The sequence below is a fragment of the Cryptotermes secundus genome, unplaced genomic scaffold (assembly GCF_002891405.2).
Source record: "Cryptotermes secundus unplaced genomic scaffold, Csec_1.0 scaffold671, whole genome shotgun sequence".
NCBI lineage: Eukaryota > Metazoa > Arthropoda > Insecta > Blattodea > Kalotermitidae > Cryptotermes > Cryptotermes secundus.
In genome coordinates this window covers 1,215,995-1,225,630 of record NW_019724595.1, presented here as the reverse complement: position 1 = coordinate 1,225,630, position 9,636 = coordinate 1,215,995, and positions in this window count along the sequence as shown.

Below are 9,636 nucleotides of genomic sequence, written 5' to 3'. Positions count from 1 at the left end.
TCATAGCTGGATTCATCCAGTGATACCTGCTGTTCACCAGACTAACCTTGAACCCAAAATGACTAGAGGCACAGTTCACAGTAATATTTGTAGGGGTAAACATGACATTTTCCCACATCACTTCCTAGGCCTGGCCTGTTGTGGTCTTGTAGGTGGATACCAACATTTCAGAGGAACTTGCTGACTCCATGTTATGGAAGACAGGGACAGCACCTTTGAAAAATTGTTATTCATCCACAAAACTGCATGGTATCATAACCTAAAAGACCACAATGTGAATCTTCACTGCTTTGATGACCTCAAATTTTGCACAATGTGATTTGCTTTATAAAGCTGACTGGTTAAAATTATGCCTGTCTATTGAGTGGCCTGTGGTATTTTGTTATTCTTTTCAGTGACTCCTTGTTAACACTAAGACACTCCACTAACCCAGTGTTTAATAATTAGCTTGAATAATGGGCACAGTGAAAGGGCAAAGAGCTACCCCAGTAATATGTCTTGAACTTTTCAACATAGTTTTACTCTTATGGCCCTTCAAATATTATTCAAAGACCAGGAAATGTATGACTAAAAGAAGGTCCCAGAAAATTAACATAAGCCACAAGTATTTCATCTTATAGCTATCTCCCAGAATATTGTTCATAGTGAGTTGTTCAGTGTTGTACTGACTGGAGGAACTGCATGTCTAACATGTATATAAATGTAAGTTTCCTGTCTGTCTCCTGTTTCCTACTGTGGACCTAACAGAGAACACCCAAAGACATTATGAAATTTACTCCATACACTTGCCAGTATGTACAGTAACCATGGCTGTTAAAGTGACATGACAAGAATTGCAGAAGAGATTTCAGATATCATTTGAATCCCCATTTCCCTATCTTTTATTTTAATTGCATATGTAAATTTTAATTTATTAATTTGAGTGTTATTCCTTCATTAACGTTTTAGCTACTAAATACAGCCAAATTTACAGTGATTGCAATTATATCCTGGGCAAGGAATGGATACTTCTGTTTAAAATATACTATAATGACCAAACAAACAATGTTAGATTCTGTATTCATATAGTTTCAGATTAACTTCTTTACAATTAGTATATTAAATGTTTGTTCTTGTCTCTATATTTTATTATAAATATTAATTTAATAATAATTACATTGAAACAAAAGCCAGAGGCAGACAACAGATAAGGAATTTTGGAAAAGTACTCGAGGAAAACAGTAGCTGTAAATGGTTTTAAATAAAGTGAAATTTAGAATTTGTTATCACAGTCAAAAGGAAATAACAAACTGCTATAATTTGTCTGGGTAAAAAAAAATGAATAGAACAGGGATACTGAGAAGGATAGTACAATTAAAATTTAAAGGAAAGTGATTTATGGGGCAGCCCTGAAGTGGATAGTTTAGCAAGGTACTGGAAAATGGCTAGCAAGAAATTGAAAAGGAAAGGTTGTGTAGGGGGGAAAAAAAAAAGAGATTCAGGCTTTTCGTCCTTTGGCCTCTGTGAAATGGAAATGATACTAAAGAAAAAGGAATAATGTTTCAATGCAGCTAATTTGCTGCTTGCTAGAAATATTTTGCCTGTTTTATTGTGAGCAAGTAAATAAAATTTATGAGTAACATGTACTTAGGGCTTAATAGTTTTAATTAGCAGTTTATTAGATGCTTTCCCATGATATCTTCAGAATGAGAACACACTTCTGCCATTATTACGGAAGTGTCATAGAAGTTTGTTCCAGCATGTCTCACAAGCTTCCATGACTGCTTCATCAGTGCCGTTGTGCTGGCATCTTACAGGATACTTATAGGGCCCAAACAAGCGGCAGTTCATGGTGATAAAATGAGGAAGCTTTTTACTTATTTTGTGATTGTCACAGTGTAAATCATGCAATCTCATCTTGAAAAATAATTGCTTCTTGTGAAATTTGTGTTGCAGCTTCTTGAATGTTGTACCATAGAGATCTGTATGGATGGTTTCCACTTTGCACAGGAAATCAACCAAACAGCAGTCCTCAGCAGCCCAAAAGACAATTCTCATAGCTCTGCTGTCCAAGGATACTATTATGGCTTTCTTCGCTAGCCATGACTTTCAGCATGGATGATGTACACACAGTTTCCTCTTGTTATATGCAATTCTGCTATCCACATTATGACATTTGCCATTTTATTTCACTGTTGTGAAGAGCAGTGTTCTATANCTTTTTTCAATACAATGCTGTTGGCATGCATCCACAACATGGCACCATAGATCTCCTTGTCCCGGTACAGTTTAACAGTCTGTCAACAGTGGTACCAATATGTTGTGATCATAACTTTGTGAAGTATGCACATCACCATCTCTGCCAAAGGTAAGTTTCTAATTTCATATGTTGTAAAACATTTTTTAAATATAAATAATTTTATTGCATTATCTTTTTTAGACAAAAAGAAATTTATAACGTGACAGCCTCACAAAATATTTCAGTTTGGTGGTAATAACTCCTCTACAGTGCAGTGGCAGCTGTATGTACCATATGCTTTAGCATTAAAAGAACTGCATTTTGCCCGCAGAGTATTTATATGTGTTCTGTTTTTCATGAAGAAGAGCGATTCACAGCCTACAAAACCCATGGTCTGTTCACTGTGTGGAGCTGAGGTTCAGGCAGAAATAAAGCATTCTAGTATGCCGAGGCTTAAGGGCCATCTAGCATGGACACCAACAGAGCCTTTCCCTAATTAAAGCAATGAAATTTACACTGGAAAGTCACTTATTTTATTTAATGTCTGAACTATGATTATGATGAGAAGCTTTTTGAAAATAGTAGATTTTGGCATATCCATGTGTGCAGCTTTTTATTCAGGTGGCCCATGCTTTCTGTCAGTAATGAAAAAAACAAATTTAAAAAAGTCTCACTTTCTAACACAATAAAATTACCAGTTCAGTTTGTGTAAGATGAAAATAGATTATGAGGGGCTGAAAGTTGTTCAGTAGTCACAGTAGGCAAGCTATTGTGTGTGAACTTTATGATGAAGCTTCATTTCTTTTCATGATAGTTTTGACTGACAGACTATATATCAACAGCTCTAGATGATGCTGTTCATTGCAGTTCATTAGAATACTGCATTAAAGACACTGGTACCCACCTGACATGAGCTCTATATCAAACTCTATGCCTACCGAGACCAGATTCTGAAGTTCCACCCCTCTTGGACAGTTCTAACCTCATTACATAACCTCTATTCATGTTCTTAGCATCATAGTGTACGTGATTAATGTTATTAGAAAGTATAATTACTGAATTCTGAGCAGAAATGCCCTTAAATTAAATACTAGAGTTATTTCTGCTTGATAAAGATTCTTCTTCTACTTTTAAGTCCAGCTTTCTTCACTTTAGATTTTTTCACACACATGAACTGTTTCTCAAAAAACTACTCAATGTAAAGCAATGAAACTATGTTCATTTATTTTATAACATTTAATAATACCATATAATTAATAAATATTTTACTGGAATAGGAATTTGGCATGTATAAGCCTAATAGTAAATCCTGTGTACAATGATAAGTTTCTTTATAAGTATACAGTTTCTGTAGAGGAAAGCAAAAATCTGGCAATCAATTATTCAGGATAAATAAATGAAAGCCTGCTCCATTAAAATTCGGATGTATGTGCCCTACATATGTATGAAAGGTTTCAAAGAGATCTCCCTGGTACATCTTGAAAAAAGCACATAAGAGTACCAGTTGATATTTTATTAATTTGTTCTTTCTGGAAAGAATTTTCGCTATTAAATTTGGATAAAATAATCAGAGAACACAATAATGCATGCAAAATGAACCTGCAAAATTTCAAAACTGTTCCACAAACACTGCAGAAGTTATAAGCAAATATGCATATGCTTTCTGTCTTACTTCCCAGCTTCAAGAAAATTATTCAGTGAGCATTCGTATTCAGAATGCCCTGGAGTTGACCCAAGGGCCATAATGTAAAGTATGACGGCGTTTGTGAAAGTTTAATGCAATTGGAAGGAAGATATTGTTTTATCGAAGTGAGAAAATTTTAACACCTGGAAAACTTCAGATTCGAAAGCAGGCCATCTGGATGGTTTTCAGTGCATCTACAGTTTTTTTACAAGTGACATTATGTAATTTAAGAATGTTTTTGGCCTAGAATTTACAAATATGCATACGTTCATATAAATTTCATTTTAGGTTATGATTTCCGCCATTAATTGTTTTAACGTGAAGATTGCGACATATTGGATACATACGACCTTGAAGTATAGGCGGGAGTTGAGGGTGGTCGCGTACAATTGTCAGCATCGTCATTTGTCTTACATCTTTCGATCTGTGACGTCACCTGTTACATTGGCGGTTTTTTTGTAGCCCCTCCCTCGACAGCTTCCCTCCAAAAAATGTACCGTTAATAATAACAAAAAGACTAACTTGTTCAGATCACGACGGCGTATAGGGGGCGCGTAGGCAGAATACCCATTCTAGATCGGGACACAATCGTCTTACATCTTCCCATCTGTGACGTCACCTGTTACATTGGCGGGCTTTGTAGCCCCTCCCTCGACAGCTTCCCTCCAAAAAATATGCCGCTAATAATTACAAAAAGACTCACTTGTTATAAGGCTATAAAACCACAAAACTGATTTATTGTCAGTATATCCTTGCGCATTGCTGTGCTTAAGCATCAGATCACGACGGCGTATAGGGGGTGCGTAGGCAGAATACCCATTCTAGATCGGGATACAGTCGTTAATGTTCGGTAGTTAGCTTCAGGCTCCGGCAGCTTTACCTGCAGTGAAATATATGTTTGTGTATTTCATTACTTTATAACGCCCTGTCTTCTTCCTGGTTTCTTATTTTTCAGGTTCTCGTGCTGTTCGTATTATCGAATGGGAATACTATTCGCGAGAACAGGTTTCCGAACAAGCCACTTTCCGTAAACATTTCTTGTTTCTTTCATCTTGGCTACATACCCACCCCATCCTAACTTCTAGTTGAATACTCTTAACAGTGCTTGGCGACACCCAATATCCTTTATTTTAATATTTTACTGAACATTTAATTTTCACTCATTTGAAGATTAATTTTCCTCCCTGAGTGTAGAAGTCACGCTTCGAAGCTGTACGAAACAACATCCTTGTGCATATATGCCGGTCTCTAGAATAATTTTAGCTACCCCTGTGTGATTTATTAAGAATTCATAAAATCAATGAAATTTCACTTATCCATTTTAATATTATCATCTGAGTCACTCATTGATATTTTTCGATCAGGTATTTCAACCACGACTTCCTACATATCGTATCCTCTCTCATGCATATTGAATAACCTGTCCATCCCTCAGTTTACATTAATCTGATAAGCCAGGCGCCTGTGTCAGCTGTGTCGCTGGCTGGTTTCAATGAAGCGCGACCCCGTATGAGGCATTTTCTGTTCCCTTCAACGTCCATGCGGGATCTTGGGAGACCAAGTACGTACCGTGGGGTTCGTACCCTCTTCCATGTACTCTCGATGTCTAAGAAAGCGTGGATGTTTACCTCCACGTCTTCATACACATCCTAAGTGTAATACCCAGCTTCACGATCCAGCCTATCGTCATATTTATTTTAACGATTTTGGACCGTGTTTATATACCAAGAATCGCCATATTTTGTAATTATCTCTATTATCTTGTTTATTTATTTTCAACTGTTTCTTTGATCTGACTTTGATCTCACGGCAGTGAAAATGAAGAGTTACATCTTCTGGGTTATAACGCCGTGTAGTGCGATAAAAACCAATCGACGTTTCGGAGTAACATGTCTCAATCTAAATGGTCGAAGAGTAAGCTAAGGACGAAACTAGCGTGAACTACGCTTACCCTTTGACCCTGAATATTGCGATATGTTCCTCCGAAACGTCGGTTGACTTCATCGGACTACACGCCTTTGTATCCCAGAAGACTGAATGCCTTTCCAGCATTTTGTTTTGGTTTACCTGTTTTCTTCACTCAGAGTGTGGGACGGTGACTTCGTAAATGTAATTATATTATAATTTTATGTTCATGGAGTGTTAATACATAGGCTTGTGTGGTAAAATTGGACTGCACCTGAAATTTAGGGAAGTTTTAATTTTGACCGATTGTGATTTTCACTTTAGTTACTTCAAACTGCCCGCCACTGTATACGTCATCGATACACCTTCCCGCCAATGAATACGTCATTGACGGTCTTCGCGCCTTTCGAAATCTGGCGGCACTACCCCCACTACACACTCCTTTACACGTCGCGACACTGAGCCGTCTGCGAGTGTGTGGGCTGGATGTGTGGAAGAGAGCGCTCCGCAGGTTCGCGACAATTTCTTCTCTAGGTCAGTGTTTTAATACCGTAAAGTGCACCAGCTATACATCTCGCAGGTATTTGTAGCTTCGTATTAATTAAGTTGAATTAATTTCCGTCTAAAACCATATCAAACGATTTTATAGAATTTTGCGTGATGGACAGTAAGTCGCGTACATTGTGCGTAATCGTCAACGTTACTAATTCTAAAGGGATAACTTATTTAGAAATTCGTAATTATTTGTGTGACAAATTTTGCAGTTATATAGAATCTGTTAATGGCCACAACAAATACAATATATAAATTAATTTGAACTGTAGAAGATGGTAGATATTTTGGATTTTTCACTTGGCGCCAACATGTATATTGAACGCAATCGAAATAATAGTGCTGTACAGCAATAATTACGTTGATTTCTGAGTTCATAGTAATTTATTTTCCAAATTTTATCATAATTTTTTAGATTTATGTATCCGACAGAAATTATTTTTGTAATTTGAATTATGTTTTAAATAAATTATCGCGCCTTTTGGTTTTGTGGTAGCCATTTTTGTTTAATGTCTTACCATCGACAGCCATGTATTTCCGCCAGTTTACAAAAATGTGACGTCACATTCCAACAGCAAGCAATATATGTAATATACATATAATGAAATGAATGAGTGTGAATATTAAAATACAGAGTTGAATTTTTTGTTCTAAAGTATGGTTGACTTAAATCTGTTAGTATTACAATGAGAAGAAATGTATAAGCTTATGTTAAGCAGGTCTCTTACCTATATCCAGATATTAGAATCAGTTAACCCAACCGGCTAGTAACAGCCACTCCTCCAATCGAATTTTCGCTTTGTAGCGCTGTCTTTATTGACATTTTTGCAAGTTTATTTAATTTTGCTAGGTAAGGCTGGTCACTACAGCTTTCCCCTCAACCCTTCCTGTCACTCATTCATAACCAAATCCGCTAAGGAAGTTAGTTTATTATATAGCTATATGTAGGATCGGGGATTAGTGGAACAGAGACACCTAAGATTTAGTATCCCAATTAATGGGATTATTTATAATTAATGCTAGCTCTTAGGGAAGTTGGTTAACTACACACAGGGAATGGTAAGATTTAGCATCCCAATTAATGGGATTATTTATAATTAATAATTAATACTTATTAATAGGAAACTAGCTCTTAGGGAAGTTAGGTTATTAGGCAGATGATAGGGGCTCATGGGATCTAGAATTTAGACCCCATTTTCTCTCGTGTCTGCGTGTGACGAAGGTCACAGGCCAACACGTGCCCGCCTCGAGCTGTAGAACTGCAGGTATCATGGTTACCAATAATTATTTTATTTACAGTATTACTGCCATTTTCCATTTGTCAGTTAGGAAACGATAAGCATTATTTTAAGCGAGTTTTATATTTTCACGCAATTCTGGCAGAGAATTTTGGTAGTGTTCTTTTAGTTTTCCTAGATAGTAGCTTGAACCCGCCACGACAGCCTCCTCCCCTCATGCCTTGAAATCATCGTACATAACTCCTTTTCTCCTTATTACTATTATCATCATCATCATCATCAAAATCATCTCAGAATTTGGCATATTATAAGCATTCATGGACACTGTATCAGATATGTATGTTGTCTCGTATATCCCATAGAAGGAAACGTCCCTACCTGTCTACATATATACACGGCGTCACAACCAAGAAGAGCATATTCCCAAGTCTGCATAAGCATTTTGTTGCTTTAATTTGATGTTTGAAAAGTTTTTTCTGTTTCTTTCATCATGTTCTTTACAGTTTCTTCAGTCACATCTTGTTTACCTTTTAATGTACAGTGGTAATTATATGTACCACCTTCGTTAGCACCAAAAGCAGTGCATTTTACCGACAGCGTACTTTTTCTGATTCTGACGACAAACAGAATTAACCGGCTGATCTTGGTGATGGAGTCGCAGTGTGAGTTTTGTGAGGGAATTGCAGAAATGTTTATAAATATTTGGATGGTACTGTGACGTCAGAGAGATAGCAATATTCCCGCTTCTAAGATCTGTGGTTCTATCGTTGTTTGTTCCGCCCGAAAATGCCTTAGCTTGTTGTCTGCATGTCATGAAATGCATTTGTACAGCTGATGTCTTCTGTATGATGCTTGCCACGATTTAAATACAGTTCAGCTTCTACACTTACTGGCCTTCTCCTTCGTAAGAGAATTACATCCCGGATAATTCGGAAAATACTAATTTTCATTTTTCTGTTGCTTTTACCTTTTTGTTACTTATGATTTGTTTTAATTGGACAGACCTAAGCTTCATATGAGATAATAACATTGTTAATTAACTGACTAGACAAATATCTCAACGAAATGAATTTCTTAAATGTTAGCCCAGACTGCTCAGAGTAGTTTAATATGTCCGGTGCAATAAGAGCACACACTGCGAAGTTTCGTCAGAATCTGTTAACGGATATTGTCTCAGATATCTGACCACCTACAGACTTCGTTTTCCAACCTCAGTTCTCTATACCGGCGTTCGTGCTTCGTTTCCATCCACCCAGATCAGGGTCGACCCCGTAAATAAAAGCCAGAAATCAAATTTATTTAATAAAATGAGATGACATGTTCCGTTAGCTTTACATCATTCTGCCAATACCAATGACGTCACCTAGACTTAAACATCAAAATGCCTTCAGAGTTTGGTACAGAAATTGTGTTATGGCAGCTTCCACATTTGACCGTACAAATCTCCTGCTTATCCCCACTGCACAGTAGATAGCGTAGCTAGCAGTGCACTGCACTTCTCTACACTTCTGCATGGCCGGCAACCACTAACGAACACTAACCTAACACGGTTTGTACGGTACAAATGTGCCCACTGCCATCTGGTGTTATCAGATTTAGAAAACAGACCCTCTTTTCGGGGTGCTTCAAATGCCCCGGGTATACTGCAGCAGTCCAATTAGAGTAGGTTAGCAAGAAGTTAGGTAGTTCATTCCGCCCCTACTTGAAATTTGGTGACTTCGCGGCGCCGGAGTTTTGCTTCGTAATACAGAACAGTCATGGACTTTAAGGAGGGTTGCCAGGAGGTGACGCTACACTCATTATAAATTTGGAGGTTGTGAAAAGTGCCCTTTGAGTCCAAATTCGCTCAGCAATAGTAGTTTATCGGAAGGCGTTAAATTCTGCACCCCCACCCCCACCCCCCAGATTTTAGAAGTGGCCAATCAGGATCCGAAAGGAGACGTCCCATCCTTGGAAGCTGCAGATCCAAGAGAGGCGGCCGTTTCTTGGAAGATCCAGTGCGGCCCAAAGTCCCTGTAACAAGTTTCCGTCAGATTGCG